Below are 17,527 nucleotides of genomic sequence, written 5' to 3' on the forward strand. Positions count from 1 at the left end.
ACTGTTCCAGAATCTGCAGAGCTGTGAAGATGGCAACTATTGTCCACTATTTATCTGGCCACCTCTTTTATTATCCTGGGATATAGATTATTAGATCCTGCAGATTTGTAACTTTTCAGTCCTGTTGAGTTTTCCAATATCTTTTCCACTTGTACCTATTTCTTTTGATTCTCCTTTCCAAATAAACCTCGCCTTCTTTGAAGTTCTGGAAAGTTCTTCTTGTTTATTTGCTCTGCCATTTATTCTCATTTCAGATTTCACTAACCCTTTTTTGGGTGGCAAATGACATCTTTCAGATACCTAAGAACAGATACAACATTTCCTTATGCTAGTTTGTGGATGACACCAAAATTGGTGGCATAGTAGACAGTGATGAAAGTTATCTAAGATTACAAAGAGATGTTGATCAACTGAGTCAATGGGCTAAAGAGTGGCAGTTGGAGTTTAGTTTTGGTATATGTGAAATATTGCACTTTGGTAAAACAAACAAAAGCAAGACTTATACAATTAAAAGTAGGACCTTGGATAATTTTGTAGAACAGCAATACCTAGGAGTTCAGGTACATAATTCTTTCAAGTTTGCGTCACATATAGATAGGATGGTTAAGAAGTTGTTTAGCATGCTTACCTTCATTGCTCAGACCTTTGAGTACAAGAGTTGGGATGTTATGTTGACGTTGTACAGCATGTTGGTAAAGCCACTTCAGGAGCTCTGTGTCGAGTTCTGGTCTCCCAGTCATAGGAAGGATATTGGAGTCAGGAGTGTGGTGCTGGAAAAGCACAGCAGGTCAGGCAGTATCCCAGGAGCAGGAGAATTGCATTTTCAGCAAAAGCCCTTCACCAGGAGTGAGGCTTCTGAGCCAAGGGTGTGGAGAGATAAATGGGATGGGGGGTGGGGGGGTGGGGCTGGAGGGAAAGTAGCTGAGAGTGCGGCAGGTAGATGAAGGTGGGGGTAATGGTGATAAGTCAGAAAGGAGAGTGGAGCAGATAAGTGGGAAGGAAGATGGACAGGTAGGACAAATCAAGAGAGCGGTGCCAATTTGGAAGGTTGGATCTAGAGTAAGGTTGGAGGAGGGAAAATGAGAAAACTGGTGAAATCCACATTGATCCCGGGGTCCCAGGTCAGTGGATGAGGTGTTCTTCCTCCAGGCGTGGGGTGGTTAGGGTTTGACAATGGAGGAAGCCCAACACCTACATGTTCTTGGCGGAGTGGGAGGGGGAGTTGAAGTGTTCAGCTACAGGGCAGTGGGGTTGTTTGGTGCGGGTGTCCTGGAGATGTTCTCTGAGACATTCTGTAAGTAGGCGTCCTGTCTCCCTAATGTAGAGGAGACCACATCGGGAGCAACAGACACAGTAAATGACGTGCGAAAGTGCATTGTATCATCTTCTGTCATTTCTGCCACCTACAAATGGACCCCACTATCAGAGATATAGTTCCCTCCCCACCCTTATCTGCATTCTGTAAAGACCATTCCCTCCGCGACTTCCTTGTCAGATCCACGCCACCACCAACCCAACCCCCACTCCCAGCACCTTCTCCTGCCACCGCAGGAATTGCAAAACCTGCGCCCACACCTCCCCCCTCACCTCTGTCAAAGGCCCCAAAAGAGCCTTCCACATCCATCAGAGTTTTACCTACACTTCCACACATGTCAGTTACTGTATCCATTGCTCCCGATGCGGTCTCCTCTACACTGTGGAGATGGGACACCTACTTACAGAGAGCTTCAGAAAACATCTCCATGACAGCCACACCAATCAAACCCACCACCCCCTGGCCGAACACTTCAACTCCCCCTCCCACTCTGCCAATGTCATGCAGGTCCTGGGCCTCTTCCATTGCCAAACCCTAACCATTCGACGCCTGGAGGAAGAACACCTCATCTTCTGCCTTGGGACCCTCCAACCACAGGAAATCTATATGGATTTCACAATTTTTCTCATTTCCCCTCCTCCCACCTTACCGTAGATCCAATGTTCCAACTTGGCACCACCCTCATGACCTGTCCTACTTGTCCATCTTCCTTCTCACCTATCTGCTCCACCCTCCTCTCTGACCTATCATCATTACCCCCACCTCCATCTACCTATCGCACTCCCAGCTACCTTCCCCCCCAGCCCCACCCCATTTATCTCTCCACCCCCTTGGCTCACAAGCCTAATTTCTGATGAAGGGCTTTTGCCCATAATGTCAATTTTCCTGCTCCTGGGATACTGCCTGACCTGTACTTTTCCAGCACCACACTCTCGACTTTGATTTCCAGCATCTGCAGTCCTCACTTTCTCCATAGGGAGGATATTATTAAACTGGAGAGGATTCAGAAGAAATTTACCAGGATGTTGCTGGGAATAGAGGGTTTGAGTTATAAGGTGAGGCTGGATAGGTTGGGACTTCTTTCACTGAAGCGTAGGAGGTTGAGAGGTGACCTTATAGAGGACTATAAAATATTGAAGGGCATAGATAAGGTGAATGGGAAGTGTCTTTTCCTTAGTTTCAAGTCTAGGGGACATATTTTTAAGGTGAGAGGAGAAAGATTTAAAAAAGACATGAGGGGCATTTTTTTTTACACAGAGAATAGTTCATGTGTGGAATGAACGTCCAGAGGATGCAGGTACAGTGACAATGTTTAAAAGAAATTTTGGTAAGTACATGAATAAGACATGTTTGGAGAGATATGGGCCAAGTGCAGGCATGTGGGACTAGTTTAGTTTGGGATTATGGTTGGCATGGACTGGTTGGACCGAAGGGTCTGTTTCCATGTTGTATGACTCTATGTTGCTAAAACCTGAAAGGGTTCTACAGTTTTGTCCCCAGTGAGGCTTGAAGATTATCATAGAACATAGAACATTAAAGCACAGTACAGGCCCTTCGGCTCTCGATGTTATGCCAGCCTGTGAAACCAATCTGAAGTCCATCTACCCTTCACTATTCCATTTTCCTCCATATGTTTATCCAATGACCATTTAAATGCCCTTAAAGTTGGTGAGTCTACTACTGTTACAGGCAGCACATTCCATGCCCCTACTACTCCCAGAGTAATGAAACCTCTGACATCTGTCCTATATCTATCACCCCTCAATTGAAAGCTATGTCCTCTTGTGCAAGCCACCACCATCTGAGGAAAAAAGGCTTTCACTGTCCACTCTATCTAACCCTCTGATTATCGTAAATGTCTCAATTAAGTCACCTCTCAACTTTCTTCTCTGTAACAAAAACAGCTTCAAGTCCCTCAGCCTTTCCTTATAAGACCTTCCCTCCATACCAGGCAACATCCTAGTGGGCGGCACCGTGTGGGTGGCACGGTGGCACAGTGGTTAGCACTGCTGCCTCACAGTGCCAGAGACCCGGGTTCAATTCCCGCCTCAGGCGACTAACTGTGTGGAGTTTGCACGTTCTCCCCATGTCTGCGTGGGTTTCCTCCGGGTGCTCCAGTTTCCTCCCACACTCCAAAGATGTGCAGGTTAGGTGAATTGGCCATGCAAAATTGCCCGTAGTGTTAGGTAAGGGGTAGATGTAGGGGTATGGGTGGGTTGCGCTTCGGCGGGTGCGGTGTGGACTTGTTGGGCCGAAGGGCCTGTTTCCACACTGTAAGTAATCTAATCTAATCTAATCTAAATCTCCTCTGAACCCTTTCCAAAGCTTCCACATCCTCCCTATAATGCAGTGATCAGTGTTTTGTACAGCTGCAGCATGACCTTGTGGCTCTGAAACTCAGTCCCTCTACCAATAAAAGCTAACACACCGTACGCCTTCTTAACAACCCTATCAATCTGGGTGGCAACTTGCAGGGATCTATGTGAATGGACACCAAGATCTCTCTGCTCATCCATAGTACCAAGAATCTTACCATTCGCCCAGTACTCTGTATTCCTGTTGCTCCTTCCAAAGTGAATCACCTCTCACTTTTCTGTATTAAACTCAATTTGCCACCTCTCAGCCCAGCTCTGCAGCTTATCTCTGTCCCTCTGTAACCTGCAGCATCCTTCGGCACTATGCACAACTCCACCGACCTTGGTGTCATCCGCAAATTTACTAACCCTTCCTTCTACACTCACATCTAGGTCAGTTATAAAATGACAAACAGCAGAGGACCCAAAATAGATCCTTGTGGTACATCACTAGTAACTGAACTGCAGGGTGAACATTTCCCATCAACCACCATCTTCTGTTGTCTTTCAGCTAACCAATTTCTGATCCAAATTGCCAAATCGACCTTCATCCCATGCCTCCATATTTTGTGCAATAACCTACTATGGGGAAACTTATTAAATGCCTTACTGAAATCCATATACATCACATCAACTGCTTTACCCTCATTCATCTCTTTGGTCACCATCAAAGAACCAAGGTTTGTGAGGCACGAGTTACCCTTCACAAAACAGTGTTGACTATCCCTAATCAACTTATGCCTGTCTAGATGATAAATCCTATCTCATGTATTTGGAAAGGCAAGGATTGATTAGGGATAGTCAACATGGCTTTGTGTATGGGAAATCATGTCTCACAAACTTGACTGAGTTTTTTGAAGAAGTAACAAAGAGGATTGATGAGGGCAGAGTGGTAGATGTGATCTATATGGACTTCACTAAGGCCTTCGACAAGGTTCCCCGTGGGAGACTGATTAGCAAGGTTAGATCTCATGGAATACAGGGGGAACTAGCCATTTGGATACAGAACTGGCTCAAAGGTAGAAAACAGAGGGTAGTGGTGGAGGATTGTTTTTTCAGACTGGAGGCCTGTGACCAGTGGAGTGCCACAAAGGTCGGTGCTGGGTTCTCTACTTTTTGTAATTTATCTAAATGATTTGGATATGAGCACAAGAGGTATAGTTAGTAAGTTTGCAGATGACACCAAAATTGGAGGTGTAGTGGACAGCGAAGAAGGTTACCTTAGATTACAACAGGATCTTGATCAGATGGGATAATGGGCTGAGAAGATGGAGTTTAATTCACATAAATGCGAGGTGCTACATTTAGGGAAAGCAAATATTAGCAGGAATTATACACTTAATGGTAAAGTCCTAGAGAGTGTTGCTGAACAAAGAGACCTTGGAGTGCAAATTCATAGCTCCTTGAAAGTGGAGTCACAGGTAGATAGTGAAGAAGGCATTTGGCATGCTTTCTTTTATTGGTCAGAGTATTGAGTACAGAAGTTGGGAGGTCATGTTGTGGCTGTACAGAACATTGGATAGGCCACTGTTGGAATATTGCGTGCAATTGTGATCTCCTTCCTATTGGAAAGATGTTGTGAAACTTGAAAGGGTTCAGAAAAGATTTACAAGGATGTTGACAGGATTGGAGGAGTTGAGCTACAGGGAGAGATTAAAAAGGCTGGGACTGTTTTCCCTGGAGCGTCGGAGGCTGAGGGGTGACCTTATAGAGGTTTACAAAATTATGAGGGGCATGGATAGAATAAATGGACAAAGTCTTTTCTCTGGGGTCGGGGAGTCCAGAACTAGAGGGCATAGGTTTAGGGTGAGAGGGGAAAGATATAAAAGGGACCTAAGGGGCAACTTTTTCACGCAGAGGGTGGTACGTGTATGGAGTGAGCTGCCAGAGGAAGTGGTGGAGGCTGGTACAATTGCAACATTTGAAAGACATTTAGATGGCTGTATGAATAGGAAGGGTTTGGAGGGATATGGGCCGGGTGGTAGCAAGTGGGTCTAGATTGGGTTGGGATATCTGGTCGGCATGGACGGGTTAGACCGAAGGGTCTGTTTCTGTGCTGTAAGTCTCTGTGACTCTATGACTCCATATAACCTTTTCCAACACATTACCCACAACAAAAGTAAGGCTTACTGGCCTATAATTACCTGGGTTCTCTCGAATCTCCTTGAACAAGGGGACAACGTTTGCTATCATCCAGTCTTCTGGCACTACTCCTGTAGACAATAGTCCTATGACGACATAAAGATCAAAGCCAAAGGCTCTGAAATCTCCTCCCTGGCTTCCCAGAGAATCCTAGAATAAATTCCATCTGGCCCAGGGGACTTATCTATTTTCACACTTTCCAGAATTGCTAACACCTCCTTCTTGTGAACCCCAATCCCGTCTCGTCTAGTAGCCTGTATCTCAGTATTCTCCTCGACAACATTATCTTTTTCCAGTGTGAATACTGATGAAAAATATTCATTTAGCACTTCCCTTATCTCCTTGGACACTATGCACAACTTCCCACTACAATCCTTGATTGGCCCTAATCTTTCTCTTGTCTTTCTTTTATTCCTGATATACATATAGAAAGCTTTCGGGTTTTCCTTGATCCTGTCTGCCAATGACTTCTCATGTCCCCTCCTGGCTCTTCTTAGCTCTCTCTTTAGGTCTTTCCTGGCAAAATTATAATTCTCAAGCTCCCTAACTGAGCATCTCATCCTAACATAAGCCACCTTCTTCCTCTTGACAAGAGATTCAACTTCTTTAGTAAACCGTGGCTCCCTCACTTTACCACTTCCTCCCTGCCTGACAGGTACATACTTATCAAGGACATGCAGTAGCTGTCCCTTGAATAAGCTCCACATTTCAATTGTGCTCATTCCCAGCAGTTTCCTTTTTCATCCTATGCATCTTAAATATTGCCTAAACCATCATAATTGCCTTTCCCCCTGCAACAGCTCTTGCTCTGTGTTATATAGCTATCCGTTTCTATCGAGGTAAAACGATGACTGCAGATGCTGAAAACCAGATTCTGGATTAGAGTGGTGCTGGAAAAGCACAGCAGTTCAGGCAGCATCCGAGGAGCAGGAAAATTGATGTTTCCGGCAAAAGCCTGTCATCAGGAATACAGGCAGAGTGCCTGAAGGGTAGAGAGATTTATCTCTCCACCCTTCAGGCACTCTGCCTGTATTCCTGATGAAGGGCTTTTATCCGTTTTCATCGCCAAAGTAAACGAATTGTGGACATTATCACCAAAGTGCTCACCTACCTCCAAATCTAATACCTGGCCAGGTTCATTACCCAGTACCAAATCCATGTGGCCTGGCCCTTTGTTGGCTTGACTACATACTGTGTCAGAAAACCATCCTGAACACATTGGACAAAAACTGACCTATCTAAAGTCCTTGAACTATAGTATTTCCAGTCAATACTTTAAAAGTTAAAGACACCATAACAACTACCCTGTTACTCTCGTTCCTATCCAGAATTATCTTTGTTAGCCTTTCCTCTATGTCTCTGGAACAATTTGGAGGCCTATAGAAAACTCCCAACAGGGTGACCTCTCCTTTCCTGTTTCTGACCTCAGCCCATACTACCTCAGCAGATGAGTCCTCAAATGTCCTTTCTGCCACTATAATACTGTCCTTGACAAACACTGCCACACCTCCCCCTCTTTTACCATCTTCTCTGTTCTTACTGAAACATCTAAATCCCAGAACCTGCAACAACTATTCCTGTCCCTGCTCTATCCATGTCCCCGAAATGGCTACAACATTGAAGTCCCAGGTACCAACCCATGCTGCAAGTTCACTCACCTTATTCCGGATGCACCTGCCAATGACACACTTCAATGACACACTACAGACACACTTCAAACCACCTTCCTGCTTGCTGGTGAACTCTTGCGACCTTAAAACCTCATTTCTGATCTCATTACACTCAACCTCCTGGACACTAGAACTACAATTTAGGTTGCCATTCCCCCGCTGAATTAGTTTAAACCCTCTTGAAGAGCATTAGCAAACATCCTACCTAGGATATTGGTACCCTATGGTTCAGATGTAGACCATCCTACCCCAGAATGAGTCTCAATCAATGTCTGCTAAATACCAAGTTTCGGTCTTCTTAAAAAATTCCAGATTTTATTCACTGAATTTAAATTTCACCAGCAGACCCTAGTGAAATGTAAACCAATGCCCCTAGAGCATTAGGCAAAAGTGAGGACTGCAGATGCTGGAAACTCGAGTTTAGATCAGAGTGGTGCTGGAAAAGCGCAGCAAGTCAGGCAGCATCTGAGGAGCAGGAAAATTGACGTTTCGGGCAAAAGCCCTTCATCAGGAATAGAGGCACGGAGCCTCCAGGGTGGAGAGAGAAATGGGGAATGAATGGGGATTATTGCGAAATGATCCCCCAGAACATTAGCCTGGGGTTCTTGATTCCTGTGACATACTCCATCAGCTTCTTCTCTTAATTTAAAACTGAGATTAATCAGTAAAAGCAGTGAGATTTCAGAAACAGAGGAAACAAATACGTTTCAAAGTGAGCTCCCAAATTATTTTTGGGTTTGGGGAAATTGCAGACTGAGTTCCACAATCACCATGAGGTGGTACTAAACCAATCTGCTTAGACATGCCTTACCCACTCTCGAAAAAAAATTAAAGGAATACAGGAAATGTTACAACTCGCAGTGACTTCATAAGTCATTATGCCAACAAGTTGATGCTCAGGTATGGCTACCATACCAAAACTAACCGGTTGGATTAAATCTACACAGATTGTAACTCAGTTAAACAAAGCAGTGGAACACAGTATTCACTAAAAGGCTACAGTGGATGAAAGTCTGGTGAAAACCTAAGCTGCAATTTCTAAGGCAACTCATTTAAGTCACTGGAACCACAATTGATTCTTAATGAAAAGCTATAAGAGAATATCCACCATCTAGGAATATCATGACAGAGGTTAATGAGCCTGTAAGACAGATTTTACATCAGTGCCAGTGATGGTGATGGTTCAAAAAATCAAGCAATTCCTGATCTCTTAGAAATCTGAACACACTATGACCCACATTTACCAACTGCAGTAACAGTTATTGCGTTTTAACAGAATTGGGAGCTCTATCCTTCAGGTGCAGAAAGATGGAAAGTGCAAAACAGTATGCTTCTAGATTATTAACAGAATTGAATTGTGTTACATTGCAGTTGAGAAAAAATCTTTTGCAGTAGAGATGTGAACGATTTCCCAATTATGCATTGTATTTGCAATTCTTGATTGAAGCGAACCATAATATGTTGGTCACTCATCTAAACACAAAAAAAGTCAAGATGCCACCCAGAATTCAACAGTTCAGATTAAGTCTCATGAGCTATGATTCAACAGTTTAATATGTATAGGGAAAATACCAAACAACTGCAAAAACATCTCAAGGACACTATGAAATGGGGACAGAACAAACAGATTTTACTTTCATTGAGAGGTTGAAGCTTACCCATCTGAAGTTACTCAGTACTTAGCAGCTGCTGAAAAGGAAGCTGGGAAGGAATGAGAGGCCAAACAGTTTGGTAAAAAATGTCTCCAAATCTTGAAATATTGTTTGCAAGGATAACCAAGCTATGCACTTCACAATACAATACTACGCCAGTACTTTGAACATAGCAAACTCCTCAATGTCATTGACAAGTTGCTGGTCTTCATTGGGAGATTAATTGCATTGAAAGTTCTTTGTGTTGAGATTCTTCTGAAAATATATCAGAAACATATAAGGAATTACAAAGCATTGTGCAAGGATGTAGTATTCAGTCTGGTAGCCAGGTATCACTCACACTATAAAGGAAATAATTGCTAAGTGAATGAATTTTTTAAAAAGTATTTTTCTGTCAAGGCTATGGGAGCACGGGGAAATGGTTTTACTCAAAATCAGAGGCAAGATCTTTATTATTGTCATGGGGTATTACTCAAGGTAGTACTGCGTGGAGAAGATTGGTCAATGGATTTTGGTAATGCTCCCAATACTTTTCAACACACTTTCAGGGTGATCTGGAACAACCACATCTCACAAGTTCATCTCTGCTGATAATATCTGTTGTGCTACCCAAGCCCCATCCTTCTGCACCAGATCCTTAGTGAAGACATTAAAATGCTGATGGACTAAAATAGCACATGGAGTCTCAAACTGAATGCCTCTAAAACCACATTCAGATTATTCCATCTCCACAATGCCAGTGCCAAAAACAAACGTATCTACACAGAGGGTCAGAGACTAAAGTATGACCCCACCTGAAAGATGGGGTGGACCCTAGGATTTCTGAGAACATCTGAAGAAAACAGCAAAGGTCAAAACCAGAAACAACCTATTATCCAAAATAAAATAACCTTTTAACCAAATTTGTTTGGACGTATATGGAGTACTGGTGTCTCAACATTTTGCATATCAGTACTTCTCCTTAGATATTCTGCAGCAGAGTAATTTGGGGATGGGTAAAGACCAATCCTGTGGTTCCATAGTGGCCAGTCTGGGGTGTAAGGCTAACACTGTCAGGTAACTATACAGACACCAGTCAGGGCTCTGGAACTTCTCATCTTGGGCTAACTGGGTCACTTATGGGGATATGTCATGGTCACTCCATCGGGTCTGTCCTCATAAATTAAGAGAAAAGTGGTTGGGCAGGGACAAGGGCAGATTTGGCATGGGAAAGAGGCTTTATGTATGTTTCAGTACAGGGAGCCACAGGTGAGGGGGGGGTGGGAGGGGGGTAAGTTAGGGATGATAATCATGAAAGAGAGTATCTGCAAGGAAAAACAGATGGATCAAAGGGTCTTGTGAGGGGGGAGGGTGAGTGCAGGGTCATCCACAGTTAGAAACACCTGGCTTCAGCAGAAAAGCTGGCAATGTACAATCACAGTTGGCATGGTCACCTCATATTACCAGAGACCAGGTAGAAAAAGGGCAGGCTCATGTAGATGGTTTGGGTGGGGACCTGGAGAGATGTGAAGCCTGTGGCGTTTCTAAGAAGGGATATCTGGAAGGGGATCCGGATGTTTTAGATGATTCACCGGCACGTTAAGGTGGAGGCTGAAAATCCTTGACTGAGTGTTGCATCTTCCAGCATCGTTGAATAACTAATTTACTGCAACGCTTTTGGACACATCAAAGAAGAGGCCATCCTCCTACAATATCCCTATTCTTTCACACCCTCTGTATCCAAAAGTGTTGGTGTATTGGTGCCAGCAGGTGCAACACAAATGGCAACCAATGTATTAGGATGGCAAGGGATTAGGGGCTGGTTGATCTATGTCATCCATACTACATGTGTGTGTGTGTGTGTGTAATGTTTGTTCCCTTGAAAATCTCTTAACACCAATGAATGCTGTAGCCCCCGCTCTCACAGATCCCAAGTGGGATCACAGCCATTTTCTTTTCTATTGCAAATTTTCGATATCCAGCACGAAAGAAGGCAAATAGTGAAGGGTTCTCGACCAGTGCTTTGTATTTGAATCCCACCTAATCATGTTCATAAAACCATTGTTAATTTTCAGAAGAAGAGAAGCTGCATATTGTTTATGTGGGGGAAGACTCCAGAAAGCTGCATTAGAGAAAAATTTGGGAGTCCTCTTACAGACATTTTAAAAAGCTAGCATCCATTTTAGTGGGAAATAGGGGAGATCTTTGGTTTTTATTTCAAAGGCATTGGGGTATAAAACAGGGAACGTTTGCTTAACATTTTCAAGATATTATTCACTCCAGACCTGCAATACTGTGAATAGTTTTAAATCACACAACACCAGGTTATAGTCCAACAGGTTTAATTGGAAGCACTAGCTTTCGGAGCGCCGCTCCTTCATCAGGTGGTTGTGAAGTGCACAATTGTAAAACACAGAATTTATAGCAAAAGTTTACAGTGTGATGTAACTGAAATTATACATTGAAAGATACCTTGATTGTTTGTTGGAGTCTTTCATCTGTTAGAATACCATGATAGTTTCACTTCTTTCATATGTAAATCACAAAACTTTTTTTAAAAAGTTACATTCTCAGGTTAACTGTAACAATTGGTGTCAGCGCAGATAATGTGTTGAAGGTGTTAGCCCCCTGTGTTCCCTGTCTTTGTAACTTTGTACACCCCAGTCCAACACCGGCATCTCCAAATCGTGAATAGTTTTGGTCCCTTTTCTAAGGAAAGATAAACTTACATTAGAGGGAGTCCAGAGAAGGTTCACTAAGTTGATCCTGGAAATGGAGGGACTGCTTTATGAGAAGAGTTTGAGTAAGTTGAGCATGTACTCATTGCAGTTTAGAAGAATGAGAGGAGACCTTACTGAATCATGTAAAATACTCCAGGGGCTTTAAAGGGGAGTTGTGGAGACACTGAAAGTGGCCGAGGCTTTATAAAGTGATTTAAAACTTTCCAATCTCAGAAGTAATATTTGATGTACCAGTACAGGGAAGCTGAAACAACCAGAAACTACATCCAGAAACTGAGAATGACTTGTTGCAGCTGTCTCTGTTACTTGAAGGTAACATCACTCAAACCAAGTTGGGTTTTTTAAAAAATTCACTTGCGCGATGTGGGTGCCCCTGGCTGGACCATCCCTAGAGTATCTTTAACCATTTGCTCGTGGTAGGAAGTTCCAGCAACAGTGAAGGAACAGTGATATATTTCCAAGTCAGGAGAATGTGAGGACTGCAGATGTTGGCGATCAGAGTCAAAAGGTGTGGCGCTGGAAAAGCACAGCCAGTCAGGCAGCACCCGAGGAGCAGGAGAGTTGATGTTTCGAGCATAAGCTCTTCATATGTTCCCATGTATCTGTTGCCCTTGTCCTTCTAAATTGTAGTGACCATGGGTTTGGAAGGTGCTGTCCAAAGAGCTCTTGGCAAATTTCCATAGTGCATTTTGTAGATGGTACACATTGTTGCTACTGAGCACCTGTGGGTGGTTCAGCAAGCTCATCCCTAATTGCCCAGAGGGTCTTAAGTGACAACTTCATTGCTATAGATCTGGAGTCACATGTAGGTCAGACTAGACAAGAACAGCAGTTTCCTTCCATAAAGTGAAGCAGATAGGTTTTTATGACAATCACCAATGGTTTCAAGGTCATTGTTAGACTTTATCATTCCAGATTTTTTAAAAATTGGATTTAAATTACACCATCTCTTGGGGTGCGATTTGAATCAAGGTACCCAGAATATTGCTGGGTCTCTGAATTGCTAGTTAAGTGTGTTATGGACTAGACCAAATCCCCTCAAAATATATTAAGACGATAGCTTAGACCCCAACTTTTCTTATTTTTTAAAGCAAGTGTAAGATTTTGTGTTCCGATGCAATTCGATTGGTCAAACTATCAGGCTTGAACCAAATACACTTTATTCTTACCCTATACTTAAAATACAAACAAAATAAGATACTTATAGAAATAAGCTTAACTCTAACTCTATAGCAAGATAATGCATATGTTAACTACCAGTAATTAGTTGTTACAAGATAATAACATTCCATAAACTTACTTTTGAAAGAGACAAATTCAGTAAAATAGACAGTCTCAGTAAACATTTCTTCAGCCCAGGAGGAAAGAACATCAAGAGAAAACTCTGAGAAAGAGACAGTACACATGCGTTTGCTATAGAAGGGAGAGATGTGTAGCAGCGTTTAAACCCCAACAGCTACTGAAAGTTATACTAAAATCCTTGTTCTGTGGCAGCTTGACCTCACCCATTTGTGCTATTTCTATTGTTCCAACTTCAAAAACACACGGCCTCACATGCTGTTTACTTTATTGGCGTTGGGCAGAGCACTGGGCACTTCTGTCTCAAGTGAACTGCCTGAACTGCTGTGCTCTTCCAGCACCACTAATCCAGAATCTGGTTTCCAGCATCTGCAGTCATTGTTTTTACCTTTTTACTTCTGTCTCAACCTTTCTTCGTTAATAAAAAAGACAAAATACACCCAAAGTCAGGGAACCAAAGACTGGTGAGCCTGACATTGGTGGTGGGCAAATTGTTGGAGGGAATTGTGAGGGACAGGATTTGCATGTATTTGCAAAGGCAAGGACTTTGTGTGTGGGAAATCATGTCTCATGAACTTAATTGAATTTTTTGAAGATGTAATGAAGAGGATTGATGAGGGCAGAACATTGGACGTGATCTATAGGGACTTCAGTAAGGTGTTCAACAAGGTTCCTCTTCGTAGATTGGTTAGCAAGTTTAGATTTCATGGAATGCAGAGAGAACTAGCCATTTGGATACAGAACTGTCTCGAAGGTAGAAGACAGAGAGTGATGTGGAGGGTTACTTTTTATACTGGAAGCCTGTGACCAGTGGTGTGCCACAAGGATTGGTGCTGGGTCCACTGCTTTTCGTCATTTATATAAATGTTTTGGATGTGAACATAGGAATTACAGTTAGTAACTTTGCAAATGACACCCAAATTGGCAGTGTAGTGGACAGCGAAGAAGGTTACCTCAGAGCATGACAGATGGGCCAATGGGCTAAGGAGTGTCAGATGGAGTTTAATCTACATAAATGTGAGGTGCTGCATTTTGGAAAGCAAATCGAACAGGACTTATACACTTTATGGAGGGTTCTGGGGAGTGTTGCTGAACAAAGAGACCTCAGAGTGCAAGTTCATAGCTCCTTGAAAGTAGAGTCGCATGTAGATAGGATAGTGAAGAAGGCATTTGTTATGCTTTCCATTATTGGTCAGATCATTGACTATAGGAGCTGGGAGGTCATGTTGCGGCTGTACAGGATATTGGTTAGCCCACTTTTGGAACATCGTATGCAATTCTGATCTCCCTCCTATCGGAAGAATGTTGTGAAACTTGAAAGGGTTCAGTAAGGATTTACAAGGATGTTGCCAGGGTTGGAGGATTTGAGCTATAGGGAGAGGCTGAATAGACTGGGGCTATTTTCCCTGAAGATTCAGAGGCTGAGAGGTTTACAAAATCGTGAGGAGCATGGATAGGATAAACAGACAAAATATTTTCCTTGGGGTGGGTGAGTCCAGAACTAGATGGCATAAGTTTAGGGTGAGAGAGGAATAATTTAAAAGGAAACTAAGGTGCAACTTTTTTACACAGAGGATAGTGTGTGTATGAAATGAGCTGCTGGAGGAAATGGTGGAGGCTGGTACAATAACAACAGTTAAAAGGCATGTGGATGAATAGGAAGGGTTTAGAGGGATTTGGACCAAATACCAACAAATGGGACTTGATTAAGTTAGGATATTTGGTCTGCTTGGACGAATCGGGCCGTAGGGTCTGTTTCCGTGCTCTACATCTCTATGACTCTATGACTCTTAAAGCCATAGTATTGTCACAAGTGATAACACCATCACCTCCCACTGTGAATGCATGTCTTTTTTGGTGAACGTCAATGGAACTCAAGTTGGCTGTATGCTGCGTCCAGCTTGGAATGAGAGTATGTTCTGGAAAGAAGGTGAATTGTAATTCTTCATAAGAGATTTGAAGGACTTTGTGACTGAGTTTGTTGACCCATGAGCTGTGTGGACTACTGAGCCAATTCCTAATATTTGTCTTAATGTATCTTACATTAAAATACATATAGTTTATAATCAATTACAATTTACATGTTAATTCTGATTTACTTATGTTGGTTCTAGCTTTTAGAGTATGGGTGGATAGCCAAAATAGTATTGCATTGTTTTATTCTTGTATAGGAACATTTACTTTATTTTAAACTATAGAATTGTGTAGCTTCATTCTTTCAGTAAATAACTGGGACTTTGAGTTATTTCTACTTGAAAAAATAAATTGACTGGTTTCTAATGAGATCAGAGGATTGTTGTAACAAATCTGTGATTCTTAGCAATTTTGAGAAAATGAAGAAGCCTGGATCTTATATGATCACAGTGTACAGCTCTGATAGATGGCATTGATTCCAATATCACTTTGATATCTGGCCCACTTTGGTCTGCATAGAAATCAACATCAACCCCCGAACACTGCAGTGGTTTGGCACTAGAATGATCATACACTAGTTGAAAGTAGAGTCCTCCAAATTTTCTATCATGTTTGTAGCCACCACCCACTGTAGAGATTCAATTATACCTCAGGAACATTCTGGTCCTCCGCCTCGACCCTTTACTGCAGTTATAATACAACATCATCTTCCAGCAAGTGTGTTTCGACTGTCCTCTCCTTCTAAACCTGGTCCTCCACACTTATACTCATTGTATTATTAAGTGTTAAGTCTTCTATGTCATAACTTTATTTAGGTGATACTATTAACATAAAACAACGTAAAATATCCAATGGTGCTTTGCAGGCATTACAAAGCAAATTTTGATGCTGAGCAACCTACAACAATATTAGGGCAGATGGTGACAAGCCTGTTCAATTAGATACATTTTAAGGAACATCTTAAAGGAGCAAAGAAAGGCAAAGAAGCAGAATGGCCGAGAAATAAAATTCCAGCGCTTCGGGACAAGGCACTGCCACCATGAGCACAACAATTAAAAGTAGGAGTGTTCAAGTGGTTAGACTTGGAGGAATGCAATCAGGCAGTAGAAGGGCTGCAGAAATTACAGAGATAGGGAGGATCAAGGCCATGAAATAATTTAAAAAGAACAAGAATTTTAAAATTGATCACTGCATAACCAGAAACCTAAGCAGGTTAGGGAGCATTTGGGGTGATGGGTGAACAGGACTTGTTTGTTTAAAAACATGGACAGGTAATTTTCATACGACCATAAACAGCATGCTAGAATTTGGGAAGCTGTTGATATCTAGAGATGCCAAAGGCATGCATGGGTCTCATCAGCAGACAATTTGAGTGAGGGTAAAATTTGATGTGATGGTGGTGGTAATAGCTGACAGTATGGATGTGTAGTTGGAAACTCACCTCAGGGTCAAATACCATACTAAGTTTGTTAACAGCCTCAGACACTGAAGGAGAGAGTCAGCAGCTAAGGCATGGGGTTTGTTTAAGGGACTAAAGACAAAGGCTATGTCTTTCCCTGTGGTTCACGTGTAAAGGTGGTATGATATCAGTTTCTGAGATTACTATATAAAATAAACTACTTCACTCTTGTGCAAGATTAAGCTTTTCAAAGCTTGCATTAAAAAAACCCTCAAGAATTTCTCCTGTTTTACATCGGATTTGTGCTGGAAATTTAGGCAAATAGGCAGTCACACAAGGTCCTGTGGATTCAGCCCTTTATTGTGCCGCTGCGACAACTCCAACTGGGCAACAGTATCTAACCCTACATTAGACTTTCTTTGAAATGTCATATTTTTAAGATGACAATACCACTCTTGGTCAAAGAGACTGCGTTTTATACAGAATGCCACGTTTACATAAGCGCTCAAAATATACCGGAATTAATCCTATGACTTGTATCCAAACTGCATTTAAGTCTTCCGTACTCCAAATACAAGTCTGCTAATAGGAATATTGTTTGCATTTTTAAGATATACTGTAAATGTATCTACCAAAGTGGTTTGGACGGTTAACTTTCAAAACGCATGCTTTTTTAAAAGAAATTTAAACTGATTGTTTTAGTGATTTCGCTTTTCACTCAGTGACTGTTCCCAGCAGCACGTTTTCTTTGTTTTGAAATGCCTGGATCATCATCTCAGACAGACAGACAGGCGAAACATCCCCATTCAGGATGCACCGCTGCCGAATGCAGCACAAGATTCACAGTTTGTAATTTTACTTCTGTTCCGATTTTAAACACCGACTGCACTGATTCACGTTTGCCACCAACCTCCAGATCTATAGCGATCTGATCCTTCCACACCAGTCTACCTTTAAGCGTGCACGTAGCTTGCGTGCTCTTACGTCGACTCGTGGGCATGAAAAACAATGATGAACAAATAAATCGCACTTCACAATCTAATTGGCAACATCGCACTTTGC

The sequence above is a fragment of the Chiloscyllium punctatum genome, chromosome 22, assembly GCF_047496795.1.
Source record: "Chiloscyllium punctatum isolate Juve2018m chromosome 22, sChiPun1.3, whole genome shotgun sequence".
NCBI lineage: Eukaryota > Metazoa > Chordata > Chondrichthyes > Orectolobiformes > Hemiscylliidae > Chiloscyllium > Chiloscyllium punctatum.